General features: G+C 47.1%; 1 protein-coding gene and 3 long non-coding RNA genes across 12 annotated transcripts in view; 2 read left to right on the top strand and 2 right to left on the bottom strand.

Moving 5' to 3' along the window:
• The window catches only part of ASAP2 (ArfGAP with SH3 domain, ankyrin repeat and PH domain 2), a 159,538-nt gene that overhangs the window by 133,269 nt on the left and 766 nt on the right, over positions 1-25,503 (bottom strand). The window lies entirely within an intron of this gene.
• On the top strand, positions 61-18,119 carry LOC309643262. Its single transcript, XR_014253660.1, has 2 exons — positions 61-7,896; positions 8,380-18,119. It is a non-coding gene; the product is annotated as an uncharacterized lncRNA (long non-coding RNA).
• On the bottom strand, positions 10,446-23,458 carry LOC309643269. Its single transcript, XR_014253666.1, has 2 exons — positions 11,892-23,458; positions 10,446-11,281 (listed from the first exon to the last, which is right to left on the bottom strand). It is a non-coding gene; the product is annotated as an uncharacterized lncRNA (long non-coding RNA).
• Positions 23,453-25,503, top strand: part of LOC309643266 — an 83,969-nt gene continuing 81,918 nt past the window's right edge. Inside the window, exon 1 of the long non-coding RNA XR_014253663.1 lies at positions 23,453-25,147. This is a non-coding gene — a long non-coding RNA (uncharacterized lncRNA). The remainder of the gene's footprint in view (positions 25,148-25,503) is intronic.

The following is a 25,503-nucleotide window of genomic DNA, read 5'->3' on the forward strand; positions in this document are numbered from 1 at the left end:
CGGCCGGCCCCTCCCGCACCAGCGCCCACTCCCCCGGGGAAGCCTCACCGCAGCCTCACCTGCCCTCTCCACGGCTCAAGTTCAGCTTCTCCTATTTTTCTATTATTTCACTGCCTGATGTATCGAGCTTTCCAATCGGCCTGCCAAAAGGCCTCGGGCCATACAAAAGAGAGCCACTGCGTGATGATTTAAAACATCCGGCCTCTGTTAGAACGAGGAAGGCCTATAATAAAAACTGAAACAACAGCAGTTCATGGTAATATCAGACCATCCAAGGAAAGGGCCAGCTGATTCCACCCTGTGTGTGCTCTGTCTGTGCTCAGAGCCTTTGCTGCTCCTCTACTTCTCATAACAACGCTCTGAAAGCAACTCTGTCCAGGGCACCTGGCACATAATCCTTCATGGCCACCCTGGCGCATATGAAGTCAGGCCGTCCGTTTGGTTCAAAAGGTCATCTAACTCAGTCAGGTTCAAAACTCCAGGCCCCATCTCTAATCTGATTAATTCCATCATCAGTCACTCTGTAGCCACACACAGATCCCTGCTTACAACACAAGAGGGAAACTTCCAGTTGGCACACATCAGGTCAAGGCACTGAAACACCGCATCTGGAGAAATCCAGCTCATCGGGAGAGACGGGTACGAGGCAGGGTGAGGGCTGTGGGTTTTGTGGGGGAAGCAGGAAAGCAGAGTCACCTCCCGCCTGCACCACCCATCACTAGAAGCACACTTCACACCATCCTCCAACTCCTCCTCAACACTTCCCCAAACAGGATGTGTCCCAGTAGTGAGTCACGAAAAATAGGGTATTTCTAGAAATCCACAGGAAAGAAGGTGTGGGAGAAAATTTCTAAAGAGAGGGAACAAAAAGACAATATGCAAAGCTAATTAAGCATTCACAAGGCCGGAAGTGGGCTCTGCTGGGCCAGCGGTGACCTGGCCACACCGTGCTGGCCAGCCCTTAATCTCATTCCTCCCTCTGCTCAACTCCAGGGTCCAACCCACTGGACCCCACAACAAACCCACCTTCCCGCACCTTGTCACGTCTCCCATCTAGTCAAACCCTGGGCTTTGTAACCAATTAGAGCCCCAGCCTCTGGATCTATCAAATGGGATGTTGACTGCTTCACAGATGGTGAGTCAGTGCCCGGGTGTGTCATGCCTGTCCTCCCCGCCCCCTTCACGAAGGCTTCCTAGGCCTCACAGGAAGCAATTTCTGTTATCAGTGCTCTGTAAGACACCTAGCACACGTTACTCTGTATTAGTATAACTTGTGTACCATCTTATCTCCCTCCGCCAGGCTGGAGTAGCAGCTCCAGTGGCCATGAGCCCTCACCATGTGACAGGCACTGGGCTAAATGTTCTACCTGGGTTTTCCCACTTAATTCTCACACCAATCCTGTACCTAGGCAGTATTATGATCAAGTTCTCCCATTTTATGGATTTAGGAAGCTCAAGCTTTGAAAGCTGGGAGGCAGCATAGATAGTGTCATGACGAAAAGCACGAACGAACTCAAGAGCCACAGTATCTGGGGTTGAAATTCTGGCTTTATGACTGCCTAGCTCAGTGATCCTGGGAAAGTTACTTAATCTCTCTGTGTCCCAGTTTCCTCTTCTTTAAACGCAGGGATGACAATAGTACCTACCCACAGGGTTGTCCTAAGGACTAAACACATTTAACATTTGTTAAGCACTTAGTGCCTGGCACGAAGTAAGTGTTACTGTGTTTGCTAAATACACATAAGTCAATGAGCCCATCTGCCTGTGGTCATACAGGCATTAACTGGTGAAATCAGTAGTTGAGTCCAGGTCCAAGCGGCTTCAAAGCAGAGGCTCTGATCACTGCACGGGCTCAGGAGTAGCATAAGCTCTTCACGGGAATGAACCATTTCATCTCTGTATTCCTACAAAGCTACTGGTCCCAGGCCACCATGCAAGTTTTCGAAGTGTCGTGTTACTAAAGGAGGGAAATCTGAAGAATTCATGAAAAGGTGTCTCTGAAAAGAGATGATCAATACTAAAGAACTACCAGGCCTGCAAAAGAAAAAAGTACAAAAAGCATAGAAGCCTCTCATCATGGTAACCCTATAATTTGGATAACCATTCCGAGTATGTTTATTTTGGAGGCCTTAACAAATAAATAAATTTCCACAAGGCAATAGTACAAACCAGAAAACAGGGTGACAGGGCAGGTGGTAACCATTGCTTCTCAATTCCTTCACCACCTGACAAGACTCTTCAAAGTCCCAACATAATACCAGCTTTCGTCACAGTTGTCACAAAGACATCGGATCCCTATAGCCAAAGCAACCCTGGGGGTTAACCCTCCAGCCGTCTTGGACGATAATTAATTGACTCACACAGCCTTAAAGCCACGTCTGTGAACTGCCGTAACTCCAAACTGCTTTGGTCCCTGTAGGTGAAAGAAATAAGGCGCAGCATTCTCCACTCCTACGAAGCGGCAGTTTGGAAACATACAAGGAATCCTCTGAGCCTGGTGAGATGGATACAGAACAAGGTTGGGCACACGTCTAACCCCGGAACCCCCGCATCCACAGGCAAGAGGCAGCCTCAACCCCTGCTACACAAGTTCCTACGGGACCGAGCCACTCCAACATGCTCTTACTTTTTTAGGATCTACATTCACTCACTCAACTTTTCAGACACTACCCTACCCTCTAAGAATCAAGTCTTCTCTACAGCCAGAGAAACAAGAGTTCTGTGAACCGACAGCACCAGCACTCCTGGACATGTGTTTCGCTCTCTGCAGTCTAAGCTGTATCTGCTGGCCAGTTTTACTCACTCAGCAAACATGCATTATTCATGTACTATGTGCCAGGCACAATTCTGGGCCCTGGGGATGCTTCATTAAGTAAGAGAGTCAAGAATCCCTGCCCCATGAAGCTTAGGATCTAATGGAGGGAAGAGAGAATTAGAAAATAAAACTATAACAAGTAAGTAAACTCTGGACTAGGTTAGGAGGTGGTAAGAGCTGTGGGGAAAAGAGAGGTCAGGGAGCTGGTTTAAGTAAGTGGTGGTCAGTGTAGGACTCACAAGGTGATACACAAGAGGGACCAGGGAGGGAGCCGTGTGGATGAACAGCAAGGAGAGAAGACGGTCTGGACAGAATGAACGGCGGGGAAAGGCTCTAAAGTAGAAACCCCTGCGCCTGCCAAGCAGCCAGGAGGGAATGTGGCCGGAGCAGAGCAAGGCGGCAGAGTCGGGTCACGCCAAGACAACGCAGGGTCCCACGCGGGGACTTTCACTCTGAGAAAAAGGAGGGAGATGCTGACAGAGCGCCAGCAACATCAACTCCCCACCAAGTAACACCTGGCGACTGGCACGCACGCAGCAGGTGGCAGGTCTGCTGTGTGACTCAAACCCATGTCTATATAAAGCCCAGGCCGTGACCACCACACCAGACGCCCCTTAAATGCGGGCTCAAATTAGACGTGACATCACACCTATCCCAGGAGCAAGAGTCAGTGAGGGAGAGGAGACGGCAGAACAAGACGCAGAGCCTGAAAGCCCAGTCAGGAGTCAAAGGGAGACTGTCACCTGCCTCCCAGAGGTGACAAGCCCTGGCTGGAGGGATGGGAAGGGCGGAATCACACCAGAAAACCCTTCCAGCACACAGAAATGCCGCCCACCTATCCTGCTGGTGGAAGAGGGATTCCTCTCTCCAGACTGGTATGAGAAGAAAAAGGAAGTCAATGGCTCAGGGAAAGTGACACACAACCACAGACCAACCCGAGCCTGGGCAGTGATCTCCCCTCCGGAAACGGGCAGGTCTTTGTACCGTCGGGAGGCAAGAAGCCGACCTGTCACCTGCCACTCGGAACTAGGCCTCCCTCACGCACGGCGCCCTGGTCCCACAAAACCCCGTGGCCCCGTGTCTGCAGCACAGCCGGCCAGGCTCTGCACAGAGATCGCTGCTGCCTTCTCCACCGTTCTCGTCAAAACCCTCACAGATCCTGTCTCATCTGATTGAAGGGGCTTTTCCGGGGATTATGAAATACAGATGTTTTCCTGACAATCTTCCCTCAAATATCAGGGAAAAACCTACTCTCCTTTTCCCAGACCTGCCCTTGCTCCCAGCCCAGATGGAAAACATAGAAGCATCCTCTTCACCCAGCAGCTCAGGAGATGTGGGGACTATATTTATAAGCATCTCGGTTCCTGGCAGATCCCAGGTCCATGTGCAGAAGCTGCTCTCCATCCCTGCCACCCCTCCCCTTCATAAGGCTGCATCTACCCAGAGAAAGCTTCTCACAATCTGGCTGTAGAACCGCCCTCTGGGGAATCAGTCCCAGCCTGGATTTTTCTTGCTAGTTCCAGAGACGTCACAGGCCCGCGGCTGCTGTAAGACTGGTGCGTGGTAAAGCCACTCGCTGGGGCTGGAGCTGACCCAGGCACACAGTGGCAGGCTCATTCCTACCGCGTCACCATCACTTGTCTGCTGGGTCCCATTCAAGACCCTGAGCAAGCAAGCCTGTTGGCTCTGGCAGGATGCTATGAGTGACTTGGCATTGCCATAGCAACTGCCTCTGTATCTCACGGCATTTATCAAACCATAGTGTAATTGTTTGTTTACGCATCTGTTTACACCGTGAAAGCCGAGAAATCCGGATGCTCTTTACTCACGTTAGTAAACGCCCGATGCCTGAACAGGACAGGCAGACCTTCAATGAATGATGTGGAAAAGGCAAACACAATAATCTCCCCTTGCAGAACTCATAAAGCTGCTCTCAACCACTGCCTTCCTGTCCTCTAACAGCAAGGCCAGGACCCCTCTTCACTCCACACACAGTCACTTCTATCCCAGCCCACAGAACACAGAGCCCAACACTGCCCCGCGTCCCAATCCAGAGAGAAACCCAGTGGGCACAGCCCTCCAGAACCCTGCATTTTCTTAGCTTTCTCCGTGCAACCCATCTCCCCACCCTTGGGCTCAGGTACTTTGTCCTCATCCTAGAAGGCTCTCATCTCCTTCTGCTATCATTTATTCTGTCATTTACTCAACAAATACCCCAGAAGAGTCTTTTGTGCATCAGGCCTTGTTCCAGGCTACCTAACGCCTGATTACCGTTCCAGATCCAGCAAAGGCTCAGGCTCCTGCGGGAAACACACCAACCACCGGCCCTTTCCACCAGGCTTGCAGCACAGCCAGGAGAGCAGTCACATCTACCTGCTGTGGAGGTGTCCCCAGTGCCCAGCTTAGCAAGGGCGGGACACACAGTCCTCAGGCTGGTTAATCACCAGATGGGGAGACACCGTTGTCAAGGCTCAAGGGAGTGCAGAGGTGAAGACAGCAGGAGTGCGGCTAATACTCCCCTCCGTCATGGCCGCTGAGTGAAGTACGGCCCAGTGACAACGTCCCCAGAGCAAGAGCAAGAGCAAAGCAAGCGTGGGAACACGCACCACCAAGGCTGAGCGGTTCCCTCCAGCACAGGCAGGCTGCCCTCCCCACCAACTCTGCTGATGGAACCCTTCTATCTTGGAACCTGCTTGGATTCTCTGTCCCTGAATTTGAGAAGTAATGATCTGGGGGGGAAAGAAGGACTCAATTTTGAAAAGGAAGAGATAACTTTCTTTCCAAAGTGCTCCCCTGTCTCAACCCCCCCAAAATCTGTACTGAAACTCCTCCTCTCTGCTGAGTCATCGCACTATCCTGACTGTCCACTTTCCACCCTGCCCTCAATCAGGGCATTTCTACATGGGGAGAAGACAGTCAAGGCCTTCAGCAGACAGTCAGGCAAGCACTCGCTCCAGAAGACGCCAAATCTTCCAACTCTGGTGCCGTAGCCCCATAACAGGCTTTGGAGCTGCTGGAAATGTCACAGAAATTCAGCAGGAATTGTACTTCACCACTGTGACGATAAAATGAAAATTCCAGTTATATAACACTATTGAGAAAGAGTATCATTCATAATGCCTTTGTCAACCAAGCAGCATAAATTTACATACATTAGGTTATCAACAGAAATAATTTGCATTTGGGTGTGCCAGCTCATATACACATTCTGTTGTCCCTTGGGAGTCTGAGAAATTCAACGTTCAAATGGCACCATCCTTTTCGCCTGTGTGACAGCCAGATGGAAAGAGACCATTCATTTGTCGATCACAGATCAACTCTACTCAGGAGGAAAGGGCACAGTTTACTTTGTCAAGCATAACAAAAATATGTCATCTACCAGCCCCTAAATGGGCTCAATTCTGCTGCAGCCACCCAATCGACCTTCCCAAAGAAAGAGATCTGAAATCAAGTATCAAAACAGCAACCAAAAGGATTGAGAAAATTGTAAAAATGTGGAATATGGTTATAGATCCAGAGACTGGGTACCACTTAGCTACCACCTAAAATCCCTCTCTTCTCAAGGATAACCAAGTGAGTGGGCAGGATATAAAAAAAGAAATATGCAATGTCACTAGAATACTCACTATGACACATGATAGAAACATATTTTTAACACTGAAGGAAGATATGCTTCTCTCAAAAGATACTTCATTCCAAAGATAAATAATTCAAGATTGATGACTTCTCCAAGGTTACAGGGCCAAAAAGCACCTCCTATTACAGACAAGACAGGACTTATGCCTTACACTACAACCCAGCTCTTAAAACCTTATATTTAAAGATCCCCCCCCAAGCCATGGCATTTAAATTATAATTACACCTACACTCACTGTTATCTGGGCTTTCCTCTCCAATCTTGCTGCTATTATCTGGTTATTATGAATAGATAGTACCTTTTCCCAGAACAGCTAATACCACTAGTATTAATAGTAACAGGTACTATTAACTCTCTTCTGACGTAAGGTGCAAATATTTCTAAATTATCTGTCCTCTCTAGTCATTTCTAAAGACAGTAACTCATAGCAAACAATGCATGTACAACATTTTGAATCTCTTTTAAAGTAGAGAGACTAAACAAAGAAGCTTCTAAGCATAAAGAATCTGTGCATAAATACTATACCCACACATTTTTTTAACTCGATAAAATGATTATTGAGCAGCTCCCACGTACTCTGATGCTCTGGGAAACAGAAAGATCCCTCACTGACAAGAGCTGTAAGATCCTGGTTCAAGTCTTCAGGGCTACCTCTGACTACCTATCTTCTTCTTTTTTAAATTTTTTTTTTTTTAGTGGTTTGAAAGAAGGCAATTTTATTTATTTATTTAGTTAGTTGCTGCGCACAGGCTTTCTCTAGTTGCAGCGAGCGGGGGCTACTCTTCGTTGCGGTGCGTGGGCTTCTCATTGCGGTGGCTTCTCTTGTTGCGGAGCACGGGTTCTAGGCGCGCCGGCTTCAGTAGTTGTGTCACGTGGGCTCAGTAGTTGAGGCTCACGGGCTCTAGAGCACAGGCTCAGTAGCTGTGGCGCACGGGCTTAGTTGCTCCGCGGCATTTGGGATCTTCCCGGACCAGGGCTCGAACCTGTGTCCCCTGCATTGGCAGGCGGATTCTTAATCACTGCGCCACTAGGGAAGTCCACTGCCTATCTTCTTTTGCGAAGCCATGAAACGTCTGGGAGGCTGTTTCCTCAGCTCAGTGTATAAAACCTGTTCGGCCCAGTGTTTTGAAAACAGTCAAGTTTAAATAAAAATACGAGCATATTATTTTAAAAAGAGCTCCTGCTCTCGGGAGTGTGGAGTTTGGTTTCAGGAAACGAGAACACAAAGGCAGGAAGCAGGTCCACGGTGGGAATGTGCACTTGCTCCAGGACAGTCATCTCTGACCGCTCCTGCGGGAGGGCCTGGGGGTCGGGTACCGCTGGACACAGGCTGCAGAACACCAGGCCCCCTTCTGAGTGCCCCCCATAACGAAGGGCTGAAGGCTGCAGCACAGGCCAGGTGCCCTAAAATTGCAGGAGGTGCAGCTAATGGAGGCTACTAGCGGTAAGTGGAAACTCCTCAGGCACAGGAGGGCTGGAGAAGAACCCAGAAGCTACATGGGTGGGATCACAGGTCCGCAGGGGGAGGAAGGCCTCTGCCATCTGGAGCCCCCAGCACCTGACTCTCTCACCAGGGAGCAGAAGTGAGCGCCCTGCCTCGGCTTGCACGCCACCTCTCCCCACCGTCCCCTACCGCCCACGCTGGGCTCCGCCGACAGTCGCCCTGTCCCAGCCCGCCCTGCAGGCCTCCGAGGTGTGTATCGATCCCTCCCCTGGGCCAGGCAGGAGAAGGGGCCGGCTCCCTGACCAAGAGGGCCCGCCTGCAATCTGTCTCCAGACCACCAGGCAATTTTCGCCCCTGGGGTGAGAGCTGAGCGAGGCGGCCTCCGGAAAGGCCAGGCCGGTGATGTCAGACAAGGGAAGAGCAGGTTTCTAGGCGGCTGACATTGCAGTGGGCTGGGCAGCAGGTTTCTTTGTTTTTCTCCAGGCTCCCTGAGTCCTCCCTCCGACGCAGATTCGTCCCTGGGGCCAAGAGGCCAGTCTGAAGAGGGAAAGGAGAAGGGGAGAGTGATCCTCCTGTGGCGGCCAAGGAAGATCTTCTGGCAGAGGCCAGAGTTCAGAGCAGGACAACGTGAGCGCTGCTTACCCTGCCACCTGCCCTCTACGCAGAAGCCACGCAGCGGGCAGGCTAGAAGGTGCCTTCGAAGTCATAAACGGACATTCTCAGATCAAGAAAGAAGGCGAAAGGCATTTAGAGGAAAAAAGCTCAAGCGTGGTGGCAGGCAGACGTGTGCTGAGTCCTGCATGGCCTAAGAGAGATGACCCTGCCCACTTCATACACATCTGAGTGATTACTATGCATGTGCGCACGCAGGTATATAATATGCTTCCTATAAAATAAATACTGAATGAATTAATTAGTGGCTGGTCTTTTATTTTTAAATGGTAGGTTCCTTAAGGGTAGAGACAAGATTATATTTTTAATACTTTAGTATAATGCTCACAGCATTATCATTCTCTGCATGTGTGGCCAGCTGCCAAAGATCAAACACTCACCCTCTGAGGCCCTACTACCCGCCAGGCACTGGGGTTGAGGCACCCTCTCAAGCAAGCACACAGCAAACAACCCTGCCGTCAAGGAGCTCCTCTGCTGCTCGTCCCCGATGCTCTCCCCCACCCCCTCCCTGGTGGAGTCACTGTTTCTCCTTCCCTCCCACTCAGGAGCACCTCTGAGGCAGGAGCTCTGAAGTCCAGGGCCTGGTACAGAGCCAAGTGCTCTACATGTTTAACGAAGGAAGGAATTAAAGCCTGAACCAACCGACCACAAACCAACCAACCGTAGGAGGTGGCCAAAACCAGAAGAGGGCTGACAAATGAGTAGCCCCCACTTGACTACCTTGCGATGTGCCTTCCTTTGTATTCCCAAAGCCCTAATCCCGGCCACAGGGACTGCTTCCCTGGGCAGTGGCGACGCTTCGCTACTGGGCTCCCTGCTCTGGGTCCTTCTCCCCTCCGACCCTCTCACCTCTGTCCCCCCTCCCCGCCATGCCAGGTCAGGCTGCCTTAAACCCAGCTTCAGCTCATTTCACTCCCCTACTCAAAAGCCTTAGGTATTTCCCTACAACCTTGGGCAGAAAAGGCTACAGGTAGCAAGGTACCTGGTCCTCACAGCAAGCAGGGATGTTTAAGGCAGGGGCTTGTGTGATCTGTGGACCACTATTCTAAGCAACTTGAAGGCTCTACACCCCCAAACATTCTGTCCATTCAGCCCAGACAGACTCTCTATAGTCACACCCTATCTTCTCCCCTAGGGGTAGGAACACTTTTTCTATAAAGGGCCCGACAGTAAATATTTTAGGCTTTGCAGGCCATATACACACAGTCTCTGTTGTATATTCTTCAGATTTGGGGGTTTTTTTCTTCATAACTCTTTTTAAACCGCAAATACCACCTTTATTTTAGTTTACCTTGTTTTTTGTTTTTGTTTTTTGGCATACAAAAACAGGGTGGACTGTAGTTTGCCAACCTCTGCCCTGACCAAACAGGGACAACTCGGAGGGCCCTGAACCCAACTTGCACTGTTTCAACTTACCCACCTCAGTCAAGCTACACCCTCCTTTGTCCTGCTCCCTGACGAGACCCCTGCTCTACAGAAGCAAGCAGGCACTGGGGAGGGAGCCAGGGCCACCCCCGGCACCAGGGAGGACCTGGAGCTGTTGCAGACCACCGCACTGCACAGCTGCGGCACGCTTTATTCCAAGCACCAGACAGCCCAGGTCTGTCCCAGTGATGGGTGGGTGGGTGGGTGGATGGACGGACGGACGGATGGATGGACAGATGGATGCATCGATCCACGGAGGGATCAACCAATCCACGGATCAATGGATGGACAGATGGACCAAAAACTGCTTTAGAGTAACTGCTTTAAGAATTCAGAGAAGAAAGTGGTTCTGATGGACTGGGGAATGCCAGGGAAGCCTTTACAGAATAAAAAAGACATAATGTATTTTTCAATGAAGAAACTAGATATTAGGGCGCTTTACAGAGTGGAGATTTTGGTAATTCTTAAAGAGATTTTCTTGTTTCAAAGGATAACATGACAACCTTGATTTTTCAAATCAAAACGAATTTACTTCTAAACATACAGCAAGCGTTTTAAGATATAAAATCACAGAAACAGAAAGATTACCTGGGCCTTCGACATTCAACAGACATTTTCTGAGAACTGGGCGCTGGGAACCATGTCGGGCTCTGAGGAGTCAAAGAGAAGCAACACGTAATCTGAGGCACGCTCAGTCTGGCGTGCGGGTCCAACAGCAAAGCGAACTGCACGCAGGCGTAACTGTGGAGTTTGAGGCCCCCTCACCCCAAAAGGGAAATGCCACGATACCCTGAAGCCAGCCACTAAGCCTCGCGCTCCTTAACAGCAGACATCCAAAAGCCAAGGGTTGTCCTCACCTAAGTCTGCGTGTCCCTGAAAGAGATTTCCACATCATTCTGCCAGAGCCCAAACCCCATCCAGAAAGACGCCCTAAATGCCTCATTTGGGTCAACACCAAAGGAAAGAGTTGTTCCACGTAATTTAATTTTCTCAGTGAACTAACAGTAATCAAAATTACACGGCGAAACTCAAAACCTGTTTTCATGCAAACTCTCCTCAGCGGGTTACGTGCTTCCCCGCCCGGCACAGCAGAGTACTGATTCGAACTCTTCTTAAACCTGCTGCTGCCTGAAGACCCTCGGCGGTGCCTAGAGCAGGGGCAGCTCCACACTTCTGAGTCCAATTTTCTCTTTTCCTCCCTTTCACTGGCCTCAGCTTTTGAGCGCTGGTCCCTGCTATTTCTGTTTCACTACATGGTCTTTTCCAGAACCCCGAGGATGACCATGACCTACGGAGAAACAAGATGGGCTTTAGAGCAGCTACTTACACAGGGTTTTTTTTCTGTTTACCACCAAGTTCTAACACATGCCTACCACCATGCCTACCCAGCGGCTTTAACCACCCAACCTAACAGTACATTTTTCTTTGGAAAAACAGTAACAAATTTCTGAAACACACATCAGCTGACACTGCTACTCCCTAATTCAAACCAAAATCTAACCAACTGTCAGAACCCTATACCAGCTCACGGTTTATCAGGGGCAGGAATAAAGCCCTGAATCTGATACATCAGGCCTCACTGGCTTTGTGCACAGACGCTTAGGGATCCAAGGAGGTTCATAAATTAAAAGAGCAAATAAAACCGAAGCCCTAAAGAGATTTCACATTAGCTATGACTAAAGCAATTTTGTCATAAGATCAATCAAACCTCCTTTACTTTGCTCTGACCATAAAGAAGAAAGCTTTGCACTTCAAAAATTAAGCTCCTTCCACACTGTTACAGAAGACAATAAATCATTTTTAAAAGAACAATAAACCCAGTTCTGGAAAACTGAGGGGAGGCAGTGTGGTAGGAAAGGAGGCCAACTTTAAATGTCATCACCAAAGCAGCAGCTTACCGGGAAGGAAGGCCTCAGCCCGAAATCCCAAAGTAAAGCTTCCCTCCTGAGTCCCCTCTGCCTGGAATCTCCTCTTTGAAAAGAAAGTACAGGGCCCCGAGGGTCTGAAAATACACCAAGGGAGTGAAGGTAAGAGAATGCAGGGGAAAAAAGAGGGGAGATGAGAATTTTAAGCTTTGGACACTGCCTAGACAGCAACCCCGTCCCCAAGGAAAAGAAACAGGAGCGTGGAGGAGGGAAGGGAAGGGAGATGAAAAAGGTGCAGAGCCGCCTGCCTACCTCACGATTTCCACTGTGCTCCACCCCTGCTGGTACCTCTTCCGAATGAGAAGCTGCGGCTGGCAAGCTACAACCAAGGCAAACAAAAGCTACAGGTTCTGACAGCCCAACAGCCCGAGTAGTAAACACACCTCATTTCTATTTGCCACAAAAGAAAAACCAACAAGAGAATTTACAAGGTGAGAAGAAAACCAGGAATTTCAACAATTACCTTTTGTCAAGAAGCCAGCGGTCTCCACAGTGAACAAATCAAGGTGATGCTTACAGAAAGAGGCAACCAAAAAGCTGCTAACCGGAAAAAACAATGTGTTGTTCTGAGTTTGCTGTTGCAGAGACAGACAAGGCCTGGCCCTGGACTGGAAACCTCCCAGGTGCCAGGTGTACCTACCGTACACCTTGGCCGGATGAGGCAAATGTCTGCAACCCAGTTACCAATGCAGGTGACATTTCCACTAATGGACTTTGCAACCAGAGACCAAGCCCCCAAGTGCTCCAATTTTCTCAGTATATTCAGAGCCCAAATGAGAACAAACAAAACAAATTAAATTTATTGCACCCCAAGTCTGTGCAACCCATTGGCATTTAAAGATGATCAAGAACTGATCCAGCAATGAGGCAATGAAAAGAAATAAGAAGTATCCAGACTGTTAAGGAAGAAGTAAAACTACCTCTATTTGAAGATGACATGATCTTGTATACAGAAAATCCTAATACATACATACACACACACCCCATTAGAGCTAATAAACAAGTTCACCAGGATTGCGGGATATAAGATCAATATACAAAAATTAATTGTATTTCTGTACCGTAGCAATGAATAATCCAGAAATGAAATTAAGAAAACAGTTCCATTTACAACAGCATCAAGAAGAATAAAATACTTGGGATTGGCAGATGCAAGCTATTATATATAGAATGGATAAACAATAAGGTCCTACTGTATAGCACAGGGAAAACTATAGTCAATATCCTGTAAGAAACCATAATGGAAAAGAAAAAAAAGAAGAAAATACTAAGGAATAAATTTAACAAAACTTGTACACTGAAAACTACAAAATATCATTAAAAGAAACTAAAGACTTAGTAAGCAGAAAAACATCCTGCCGTCATAGAGTGGATGATATTAAGATGTCCACAGTCCCCAAGTTAATCTACAGATTCAAAGCAATCCCCATCAAAATCCCAGCTCGCTTTTTTTTTTTTTTTGCAGTAATTGACAAGTTGATCCTGAAATTCACATGGTAACAGGGACCCTGAATGGCCAAAACAATTTTGGAAAAGAAAACAAAGTTGGAGGACTCGCACTTCCTGATTTGAAAACTTACCATAAGCCTAGCATAAGGATAAAATCAGTGGACTAGAATTGAGAGTGCAGAAATAAACCCATACAACAAACTTCAACTGATTTTCGAAAAGGGAGTCAAAAGTATTCAATGGGGAAGGAATATTCTTTTCAACAAATGGTGTTGGGACAATTAGATATTCACATGCAAAAGAATAAAGTTGGAATCCTACCTCATATCATATCCCTACCTACCTCACAAAACAAACTCAAAATGGATCAAGAACTTCAATGTAAGGGCTAAAACTTTAAAACTCTGAGAAGAATATGTAGGTGTGTATCTTTGTGACCTTATATTAGGTAACAGTTTCTTAGGTATGACAACAAAAGCACAAGCAACCAAAGGAAAAACAGATATTCCGGACTTCATCAAATTAAAAACTTCTGTGCTTCAAAGACACCATCAAGTGGGTGAAAATGGGAGAAAATATCTGCAAATCACGTATTTGTTAAGAGTCTAGTTTCTAGAATATATAAAGAGCTCTTACAATTTAACAGTAAAAAAAACAAATAATCCAATTCTAAAATGGGCAAAAGATTTAAATAGGTATTTCTCCAAAGAAGATATACAAATGGCCACAGGCACATGAAACAATGCTCAACACCACTAGTCATCAATCAGGAAAATGCAAGTCAATCCAGGAGAGATCACTGCACATCCACTAGGATGGCTACAATCAAAAAGACAGTAACAAGTGCTGAAAAGGATGTGAAGAAAATGGCACCCTATACACTGCTGCTGCTGCTGGGAATGTAAAGTGGTGCAGCTTCTTTAGACGACATTCTGACAGTTCCTCAAGAAGTTAAACACAGAGTTACCATATGCCCCAGCAATCCCACGCCTAGATATATACCCAAGAGAACTGAAAACATATGTCCACCCAAAAAATTGTACAAGAATAATCACAGCAGCATTACTCATAATAGACAAAAACAACCCAGACATAATAGACATAAACATAATAGACAAAAACATCTGGAAACAACCCAGATGTCTATCAGCTGATGAATGTATAAACAAAATGTCATATATACATACAATGGAATATTATTCAGCCAGAAAAAAAGGGAGTGAAGTACAGAATCATACCACAGCTTGGATGAGCCTTGAAAACATGATGCTAAGTGAAAGAAGCCAGACACACAAGGCCACAAATTGTATGATTCCATTACATGAATTCCATTACACGAAATGTCCAGAATAGGCAAATCTATAGAGGAGGAAAGTCGATTAGTGGTTATCAGGGATTGAGGGAGAGGGAAATGGGGAGTGACTGCTAATGGGTATGGGATTTTCTTTTAGGGTGATGAAAATGTTCTGGAATTGGGGACTTCCCTGGTGGCGCAGTGGTTAAGAATCCGCCTGCCAATGCACGGGACATGGGTTCGAGCCCTGGTCCGGGAAGATCCCACATGCCGCGGAGCAACTAAGCCCGTGCGTCACAACTACTGAGACTGCGCTCTAGAGCCGGTGAGCCACCACTACTGAGCCTGCGTGCCACAACTAGTGAAGCCGGCGCGCCTAGAGCCCGTGCTCCGCAACAAGAGAAGCCACTGCAATGAGAAGCCCGCGCACCGCAACGAAGAGTAGCCCCCGCTTGCCGCAACTAGAGAAAGCCCGCGTGTAGCAACGAAGACCCAACGCAGCCAAAAAATAAATTAATTAATTTTAAAAAATGTTCTGGAAAAAAAAAAAAAGTTCTGAAATTGGATACAGGTGATGGCTGAAAAATTCTGTGAATATACTAAAAAAAATCACGAATTAGACACTTTAAAATGGTAGAGTTTATGGTATGTGAATTGTATCTCAATTTTTTAAAAAAGCAACAACAAAAATAAGCGCCTGAGGAAGCCACAGAGAGTTTTTTTTTTTTTTATCAACTTAATTCATAACCTATACTTTTTTTCAGGACTAAAAACTAGCCATTCATTGCTGATTTTTATTCCCACCATTTATTCTAGCGTCTTTTCAAACTGAATATATGTGATACAAAGAACCATGAGATTTTCAGGCTGGAGAGAGTAGTCTGAGATCAACTAGTCCAAACACCTCATTTAAGAGACCATACATCCAGGGCAGGGACTTGCTCAAGGTCACATAGCAAGGTGGAGACACATCAGAACTGGAATCGACTCTTCTAACCCCTTGGCTAGTGCTCTTCCCATGCCACCATATTAACACAACCAACACAGGGCTTCATAACAGCACGTCTTCCAGTGATGAAATACTGGCTCCCCCTAAGCCTAGGGAAAAGCTCTTGGAACCCTGATGTCAGAAAATCAGTATTTACTTAAAATTCAACAGTCCAGATTATTTAATGATGGCAAAACCCTGTGATCATTAACACAATCTTCTTTTCACCAGAGAAGCAAAGCACAACAGAACTGTAATCAAGAGACCAAGGCGGGCTTCCCTGGTGGCGCAGTGGTTGAGAATCTGCCTGCCAATGCAGGGGACACGGGTTCGAGCCCTGGTCTGGGAAGGTCCCACATGCCGCGGAGCAGCTGGGCCTGTGAGCCACAATTACTGAGCCTGTGCATCTGGAGCCTGTACTCCGCAACAAGAGAGGCCACGATAGTGAGAGGCCCGCGCACCGCGATGAAGAGTGGCCCCCACTTGCCGCGACTAGAGAAAGCCCTCGCACAGAAACGAAGACCCAACACAGCCATAAATAAATAAATCAAAAAAAAAAAAAAAAGAGACCAAGGCATGCACCTGGAAAGACAGTTCAAGGTGAGACGGGTAGCACACTACAAAGCCCCATTTGTCCCAAACTTAAACTAGCAATGCACCCAATGAAATTCCAGCTCATGGGCCAACCACCATATCGACTCCAGTGGTATTTTGGCGGAAGGAATCTTTAATGGGGGAGTAGAGAGGGAAAGGGTTATTTTCACCTCTAGTCTCTTGAAAACTATGAATACGAATGGCCAACAGAAAGTGGAGGAGGTGGTCAGAAAAAGTAAAGAGTGGCACGAGGCAGGTGAACTGTGTTGCAGACACAGAATGTTAGGAAATGTCTCATCTACCCTCCACTTTACAAGTGAGGCCACTGAGCCTGGGCCAGTGAAATCAGCTGCCCAAGCCCCAGCACCTGGTTAGCTAACAGGTCAGGGCTATCAGAGGAATAAATACAGTACAAAGACTTAACATGTCCCTTCCTCTCAGAATCTCCCCAAAGTTCCCTAACTGGCAGCAGGGTGCCAACACCTCACCGAGACTGCCTAGACAAGCCACATCTGTGATTCCCCCTTCAGTGGTCGCCTCTCCAAACACAGATCTGCTGACACGGAGGGAACAGTGCATGGACCTGATCCCTGGCTACGTGGCTCTGGAGTCCTTTACAAGCAGCTGTGACGGTGTCCTCAGTCCCTCAGCTCTGAGGGGGAGGGAGGGGAGGCAGATGTACCTTTCTAACTCACTCCAAAGCAGTTAAGGCCACTTAATAAACACCTCTGATGCTAAGTACCTCCCCAGGGGTTAGAGTCTGATGACCTAGGTGGACAACTATCAACCTGCACTAAAGAAGCCCAGAGAAACACCTAAAGAGGGAACTTCAGCAGCAATAGAGATCCCAGCAGGAGACCGTCAGGTGAGGCATTAAAGGGCCAGCAGGAGGAACACCGCTAAGCACACAGGCTCATCTCGGCTTGGCTGGGACTCCTGGTTCTACCAACCGCTAATCGTGGGGCGGGCTGGCTACCTGCAGTCATGGAACTCACCTGAGCCTCGGTTTCTTCAACTATAAAAGAGAGGTAACAGGATCTACAGCAGATAGGATAGGGGAAAGGATTCAGCAATCCAAACAAGCAGTTTGAAACACAGCACAGCCCTTAACCCAGAACTAGGGCTCAAAGAAATGTCAGCCATTGGTGTTAAAAATAAAAACAAAACCTCTATTAAGATTTCTTCTGGGAAACTAGGGAAAGAGGCCCCCAAACCCGGATCACCTGGCTAGAATCCTAGACGCCAAGGGGATTCACAATTAGAGGGAACCGTCTTCACCAGCCAGCCGACTTTACTGTGAGCATCTGTGTATAAAATCACACTGACAAAGCCATCTTCAGCACCGAGTGGAGAGATGATGTCATTAATAATCCCGTTAGTAGGGCAGGCCTCCTGCCAGGGTGTGAGCAATGCCCGGGGCCACTCGGCTCTGCAGGGCTGGGCATGTCAGCAGAGCAGTGACGAGAGTAACGAGGAACCATTTCTGCAGCAACATGGATAGAGGAGGCAGAGAGGAAACAGCGGCAGCAAGGGTTCTCCAGAAGCATCCACTCAGGAAATGCAGTAGATGCATCATAGTGCCAGACAGCAAGAGAGAGGTCGTGCTGGTCACAGAGCCGTCAATATGGAGGGCCTTTTCCGGTCCAGGCTCTACAGAGGCAGTTGGCGGCTACAGGAGCAGACTCTCGTGCCAAAACACTTGAGTTTGAATCCTGGCTCTGCCACTTCCTAGCTCTGTGATCCTGGTAAAGTGGCTCAGGTTCTCTGGGCCTTACAGGGTTTTTGTAATCATCAAGCAAGTTAAGAGTTAATATGTGTAAAGAACTTAAAGCATGCCTGGCACACAGTAAGCGCCCAGTAAGTGCTAAAAGAAAAGGCAAGAGACAAACAACAACAGGGACTGAGAGTAACACTTCAGTCGTGCTGCAGACACCCCAAACACACTCATGCAACAACAGCATCGTTTCAAACACGTGATCTCACCGAAAACACGGCAGAACTCAAAGTCTGCCTTAGAACTCTGGGCGGAAGGTACCTGTAAATCTATCACTTCACACCCAAGCTTGCCCTACAGAGTCAAGGACAGCATATGACAAACCAGAAAAACAAGAGAAGTAAAAATAGGAGAATTGGCGGCCCAGCTCAGGGTCCTAACTACAGGACTCAGCAGATGCAATTCACAGTTTTGCTGAATGCCAAGGCATGCATAAAGGTATGAACTAAACCAGGACCACAAGAGAAACTGCCAAGCCCTGACCTTGAAAAAATGCAGAGAGCACCATGGTTGTCAAACCACAACTGACAGCTCTACCCTCCACCCCTAGTTCCTCTAAGCACCTTTACTACTGGATAACTATAACATTGGCTTGGGGTGTCACCCCTCTCTGCTCAACTCTAAGAACCAATTCATGACAATGACGGTATAATTACGAAGCCTGTTTAAGGAGCATTGTTGCAGAGTCACTCACTCACTCACTCCAAAATACAATTAACTAAAGTAATCTTACCAACAAGCCTGGAATTCTTAGCCTGAATTCAGGGGGGTCCATAAACTTGGATCGGAAAAAAAGAATTACATCTGGATTTCATGAGCCCCCAAATGAAATTTAGCGTTTCCCTCAATTATGAATGTAAGCAACACACCGTGGTAGTATTAGCAGTACCTGCGACTCCAACAAAAGATATACTTATATAGCTTTAGAGTTGTTGGAAACAGCTCCCAATATTGCTTACATTCATCAGTACCTCAAAATTAAAATATTTATTAGACCCAAAACCAAATCTTGATATTCAATGCTTTAGTAAAGAAACATATATTAGTATGACACAGATTTTTCAAATATTTTTCTAACTGTATTTCAATATACTTGGTTCCCTTCGAGATCCTATGTATTTTATTCAATGCATTAAAACATCTTTCTGAAAAGAGGTCCACCATCTTCACCAGAGTACCAGAGGGGTCCATGGCACAAAAAAAAAGGGCTAAAAGGATAAACACTAACTGCACACAAAAGATGAGAAAATAAGTGCTTTATGGGGAAGGAGCTAGTCCCGCTCACTTTTCCATCACTGGCCCCCGGCGGTAACAAAATACTGGTAGATGCCCATACACATTTATGAATCAAGAAACCCAACACAACCAAATACAAATAAAAATACAGCCCAAGGGCTTCCCTGGTGGTGCAGTGGTTGAGAATCTGCCTGCCAATGCAGGGGACACGGGTTCGAGCCCTGGTCTGGGAAGATCCCACATGCCACGGAGCAACTAGGCCCGTGAGCCACAACTACTGAGCCTGCGCGTCTGGAGCCTGTGCTCCGCAACAAGAGAGGCCGTGACAGTGAGAGGCCCGCGCACCGCGATGAAGAGTGGCCCCCGCTCGCCACAACTAGAGAAAGCCCTCGCTCAGAAACAAAGACCCAACACAGCCAAAAATAAATAAATAAATAAGTTTATTTATTAAAAAAAAAAAAAAAAAAAATACAGCCCAAGCATTCCAGCTCTGGTTGACAGTCCATTTATTCCACATCATCCACATGATAAAACGATAATGGTACAAAAGTATCTGGAAGGGCCCTGGCAACCACTTGAAGGCCACATGACACAGAAAGTATAGGCAAAGAAGGCAGTTTCCTATTGTGGTAGGACTAGGTGAATTCACCACCTCTTTGTAGTGGGAAAGAGGAGTGTTTAGGGAGCTGAATGGGGACAGTATCTCAGGCATCCGACACAGCTAAGAAAGTGTCACCTGCTATCATCTGCCTACAAACAGCAGAGGAGAGAAGCAGACATACCCCACCGGCCCTGTCTACACAACTCTGCTTAATCTCTCCCTTCGCTTATCAGTGTCTGCAGAAAACAAAATGAATATCCAGCAGTGGCCCCAACACAAGTTCTACAGCCAGTCATGCTGAGCAGCACACAGCCGGCCTTGATACCAACACTAAGTAGCTCCAGAGTGTCAGCTTTGCTGCAGGGACACCAGGAGGCCCATTCTTCAAGTGCCTGAGTGAACCGAGCCTGGCCTCTGCCTTCGCTGGGATGGGAGCCCTGCTCTGTCCCCCTCGCCCCCCAGCACAGACAACACAGAGGGTCTCCATCGGACCTCTCGTCACCCCCACTGCTACCACCTAGGCCACGACGTTCTTGCCTGGATAACCACCAGCCCCAACTGGTCCCCCTCTTTTCTCTCATGCGCTGCCCATCTATTCTCTCTGGAGCAACCACCGGGAAAGGTTTAAAATGTAAATCAGATCAAGCCCTCCAATGGCTTCCCACCATGTTAGAACAAAATCCAATTCCCTCCCAAGACCCACAAGGCCTCCTGTGATCTGGCCCTGCCTGTCCCTCACCCTCTCCCACGCCCACTTCTCTCCTCCAACAGGGCCTGAGCCATGCACATCTTAGGGCCTTTTCACGTGCTGCTCTCCCCTGGCTACTTCCTCATTGCCTTCTGGGCTCTGCTCTAATGCCACCTCTTCCGAGAGGCCTTTCCTGATTTCAGTTTCCTGCTCTCCAGAGTCACATTCTATTCCTGTATTCTGTGTAACTTTTCTTCAGAGCACTTATCACTCCCTGACATTACATTACTTTACCAAAGTGATTATCAACCCCATTTAGGGAGCGGCTTTAAAAAATGCCAATGTTTCAGGCCCCACCCAAACTAATTAAGTCCGAATTTCATGGAGTGGGCCAGGCATCTCTATTCTACAAGCCCCCCAGCAAGTGATTCTAATGTGCCGCCAGGGTTAGAACAGTGCTTCTCAAACGTTAATGTGCATATAATGCACCTGGAGATGTTATTAAACCGTAGATTCTGATTCCACGGGTCTAAGGTGGGATTTGACAGTCTGCGTTTCTAACAAGCTTCCAGGTGATGCCAATGCAGCTGGTCAGTGGACCCTTCTCTGAGTTGCAAGCGGCTAAAAAGTACTGTCCAACAGAACTTTCTGCAATGAGGAAAATGTTCTAAACCTACACTGTCCAATGCACATGTGCTTTATTAGCACTTGAAATGTGGCTAGGGCAGCTGAGAAACTGAATGGTTAATTTTAGGCTACCATATTGGACAGTGCAACTCTAGAATGTATGTGCTCCACAAAGAAAGGCATCAGGGCCTGGACATGTGGAGGGTAAGAATCAAGGATTATTCCAAATTCGTGGCTTGAGCAGCCCTCAGTGGATTGGCTATGAAAATCCAACCAGAGGCCTAGATGGCCACCAACTCAGGAGTGGATCAATATTTACCTAAGGCTGGGAGGCAGATACAAGAGACTATATTGAGACACCTTAGTAATTAAAGCATGTGGTAAGCCACAGATGAATATACCTTGACTTCAAGACTCAATTGCACATCATCATGCAAGGCCCTCCTAACCATGGCCCCAGGCACACCTGACCACTCCCATCCCCAGGCATCCATGATTCTGGACAGTCTTGTGGTTACGGCCTCACCACGTTTTATGTTTTATGCATTGATTTGTTTATAGGATATCTGTCTCTCCCACTAAGCTGCAGGTTGCTTCAAAGACGGAATGCATGCCTCTTGGGAATTCTATTCCCATCACCTAGCACACAGCAGCACTTAATAAATACTGAATGAATGACAGGGCCTGGAACCCACCACGAACAGCATTAGTACTTTTACTGTTAATCACAAGAAAGAGAGAAATTGAATGGGGGGTGGGGGAGAATGGGGATCACATAAGAAGAGATCATTCCCTCCTTAAATGACTCGAAAATTTCCAGACACCTATATCCAGATTACAGAACACAGCATAACAAGGTGGCCCTGTCTGATCCACAGAGGCTCATTTCCGAAAATAAGAAGAGACTGGGCAAGCAGATGATGTCCTTCTGACAATAAATCTAAAATCTGTTAGTCTGGGATGTGGAAGAGTTGTTTTTCAAACAAGTCACAAAGGGCTAAGATTCAGAATCACACTCTTGCCTAAAAAGTACGTAGGCCGTAGGCTGGGTTCCCACTAATAACTGCTGGGAGGGGCTTCTGGCCCCAAGGACAGCAAGGCCCCTGGGAGTCTGTGCAGCCCAGATGCTCATTCTACCCCTGCAGTTAGAACCCTGTGCTTGTGACAGCAATGAGATTTCCAAGGCAACCAAGGACAACAGAGTGGAGAATTATGGCCCGGAAGGAAGTAGATTAAATTTTAATACTCACGAGTCAACATCAAATTTATTTTTAAAACTACATATCTGACAAAGCCAAATAAGCAAGACAGAATGGATGACGCTCTAAAGGAGGGTCTAACTATGAATATCCCACATATTTATACAACTTTTCCCTATTTTGAGAATATTTCAAAGAGCTCAGAGACTCAAAGAAACTGAGACAGCAATAAAAACCCCCAAAAGGGGGGAGAGGAGGGTTTTCAGATTCAGCCACAACTACTTATTTTTTTCCATTATTTCCAAAAACACAGGGCAGATTCCAGTGGAAGCACCAGACTTTGCTAAAATTGTGCAAAACAATTACTTCACCAAGAGAAAGTGATCATCAAGTGAAAATTTTAAAACGCAGCTATATGCTGACCTGCTGCCAAGACAACAAACTAGTTAAATAAGCAACAGTGAACAGACACATAGTAGTTTTCCATTCACTTACTCATTCAACCATTCCTTTCCCTTACTCTCCCCCAGGCCACACCAACCCACCCTTGTAAGTCCCACCTTGGGGCCAAACACCCTGATCAGGTTCTATGGATGTTATAACTATCAAGTAATCTATTAAAGCAGTTAGCATTTAGTAAACGGGTTGTCTACCAGGTATTGTGCTGTGTATTATCTCATTAAACCCTCACAACCCTCTGAAGTAGACAGGTATTGTGATCCAGACTTTAAAGCCAAGGAAAATGAGAAAACATTAGGTATCTCATCCAAGTTCACACAAGTGGCCAGTGGTGGAGTCTGAACTTGAACCCAGGTCCATCTGACAAAGGAGTAATTTAGAGAAGTCAGCATTATTAAAAGTAACAGAAAGCAGCATCATTTTGAAAACAGAAAGAAACCAAGTTCAAACTCCAGCTCTTCAACTTACTAGCTCTATAGCCTTGAGCAAATTAACCTCTCTAAGCCTCCATTTCCTATGTGTAAAGCAGGGATGAGGAATAAATACAACAGATGTGAGGTTCGTAGTACAGGGTAGGGATCCATTAGCTACCCATAGCCCAGCTACAGGGGTACATATCAAAAAAACTTACACTTCAGTTGTAGGATGACTTTTAGCAGACATAACTTATCTTGGAAATAATAGGTTCACAAACATTAACCAGTTTAAAATTAGTTTACTAATTCCATGACACGTTTGTTTAAACACAGGACCGAGGACTTGCACATTTTAAATTTATTTATATTTAAATTTATTTGTCACAATACCAACTCTCATGTCTCATTTCAGTATGAAGAGCAGATGCTTGTTTAAAATCAAAACATGAGGGCATCACTGGTTAAGTAACTGTTTCAAATTTAGTTCTCTCATAAATGTAAGCTCACATGTACCATTACCTTAGTATGTATACTGAATTTGCTTAAAGTGAGACAGACCTGTAATGATTTGTTTTTTTTTCATTTTTGAGACTTTAACCAATTCTTGTTCTTAGATGGCAACATGGAGCAAGCCTGCAGTTTAGTAACATGGCCAAATCCAGTCTCTCTTTAATCTGCTCAGTAACTGAGCTCTAGGGTAATCTCCTGCACAGCATACAAAAAGAGCTTTGGAATTACACACTGCAAACTAAAACTAATCAGGAAAGGATATGCCAATTTTAATAGCAACTCCTATTTGCCTAGCTTTCCAGCATCTGCCAGTGTTAATAATATTTAACTGACAAACTTCAGTAGGGAAAAGAAACAGAACTTTAAACACAATTAAGCTCTTTTTAAGGCACTGTGTACAAAGCTTCCTTCCCTTAAAAGATATTCAGCTACCTCCTGGGCTGCAATCATTCCATAAACATTGTTAATGGTGTATTTTCAAAACACCGTGAAAATATTCTTCTTGCTTTTCAACCAGCACTTCTGAAAAAACTTACTATGTTCATCCCCATCTGCCTCATTTGAAGGCATCATCTTGAAGCCTTGCTAATACAGGTAGAATTAAGTGATGTGGGATCACAGAGCTCACTACAAAAGGTTTACATTCAGCTCTCCTCTACACACAAAAAAGGGGGGGGGGGTGGGAGGAAGGAAGGAGGGGAGAAAGCCCTCTACTATACTTAAAACACTCAGAATGTTGAATCTGCTACTTTTGATTTAGCCTATTATTGACTGTTTATGTCTACAAAGAAAAAAATTTCCATTAAGGGAAAACATTCTGGATTTTTTTTTCCCCCGAGCAATTCCTAACACAGCAGCTGCTTTGTTCAAGTGGGCAAAAACCTGAATGCCATCGCTTAATTTAAAGCTCTCTGGTGACCTCCCCTCACTCACTCTAGCCCAGTCAGCTCCTTCTAAAATACCTACCATACCCCATTTTAAGAACGTAACTTGACTTTCTGGCCAAGAGGAATTTAATCATCTATTCGACACTGGCACACGTGTGGCTAGTAAACCAGTTCCCTATTATGAGCCAAGAACTTGACACAGTGTCTCTGACCCTCATAACCACCTGGAAAGGATGCATTGCTAGTCTCGTTCGATAGGTAAGGAAAATGAGGGCAGAGAGGTGAGTAGCTGCCCCAAACCCCAGGCGGCGGTGGCCCTGGACTCACGAACTCTGCCCTTCGGTCCCAGGAGGCTCTGACTGTCACCTAAGCTTGCCGGTCCTAAGCGCTCTCTCCGCAGGATGTGCAGGGCTTACTAGTTAGCACTAGACGATGACTTTGCACCTTGACTAAAAGCAGGCCTTTTCCAGGCTGATGGGGAAGGGAGGCGTCCAGGGCTGCGAGCAGGTAAGACACACGTCCCCGGGGGTCAGCAAAGGCCTTTGGATCGGAAGCCCGGCTCGCCCACTCCTCCCCGGGCGCCGCGCGGCGCGGCGCGGGTCAGGCCTTCCTGGCTAAGGTGTGCACACCTTTCCTGGACAGCCGGGGTCCCCCGGACCGACCCAAGAGTCGTGCAGAGCGGGTCCCGGGCACACGGGCACCGCGCCGGGCAGGCTGGGGACAGGGGCACTCCACGCGCTGAGAGGGGGACTCTGGGGGGCCGCGGGCCAAAGTTGGCGGCGCGGGGAGGTGGGGAACGGCGGGGGGGGGAGCGGGTACCGCCCGGCCCGGGGCCCCGCGAGGGGATGAGGGGCGGGGGTGGG

The sequence above is a fragment of the Balaenoptera physalus genome, assembly GCF_965194825.1.
Source record: "Balaenoptera physalus genome assembly, chromosome: 15".
Lineage (NCBI taxonomy): Eukaryota > Metazoa > Chordata > Mammalia > Artiodactyla > Balaenopteridae > Balaenoptera > Balaenoptera physalus.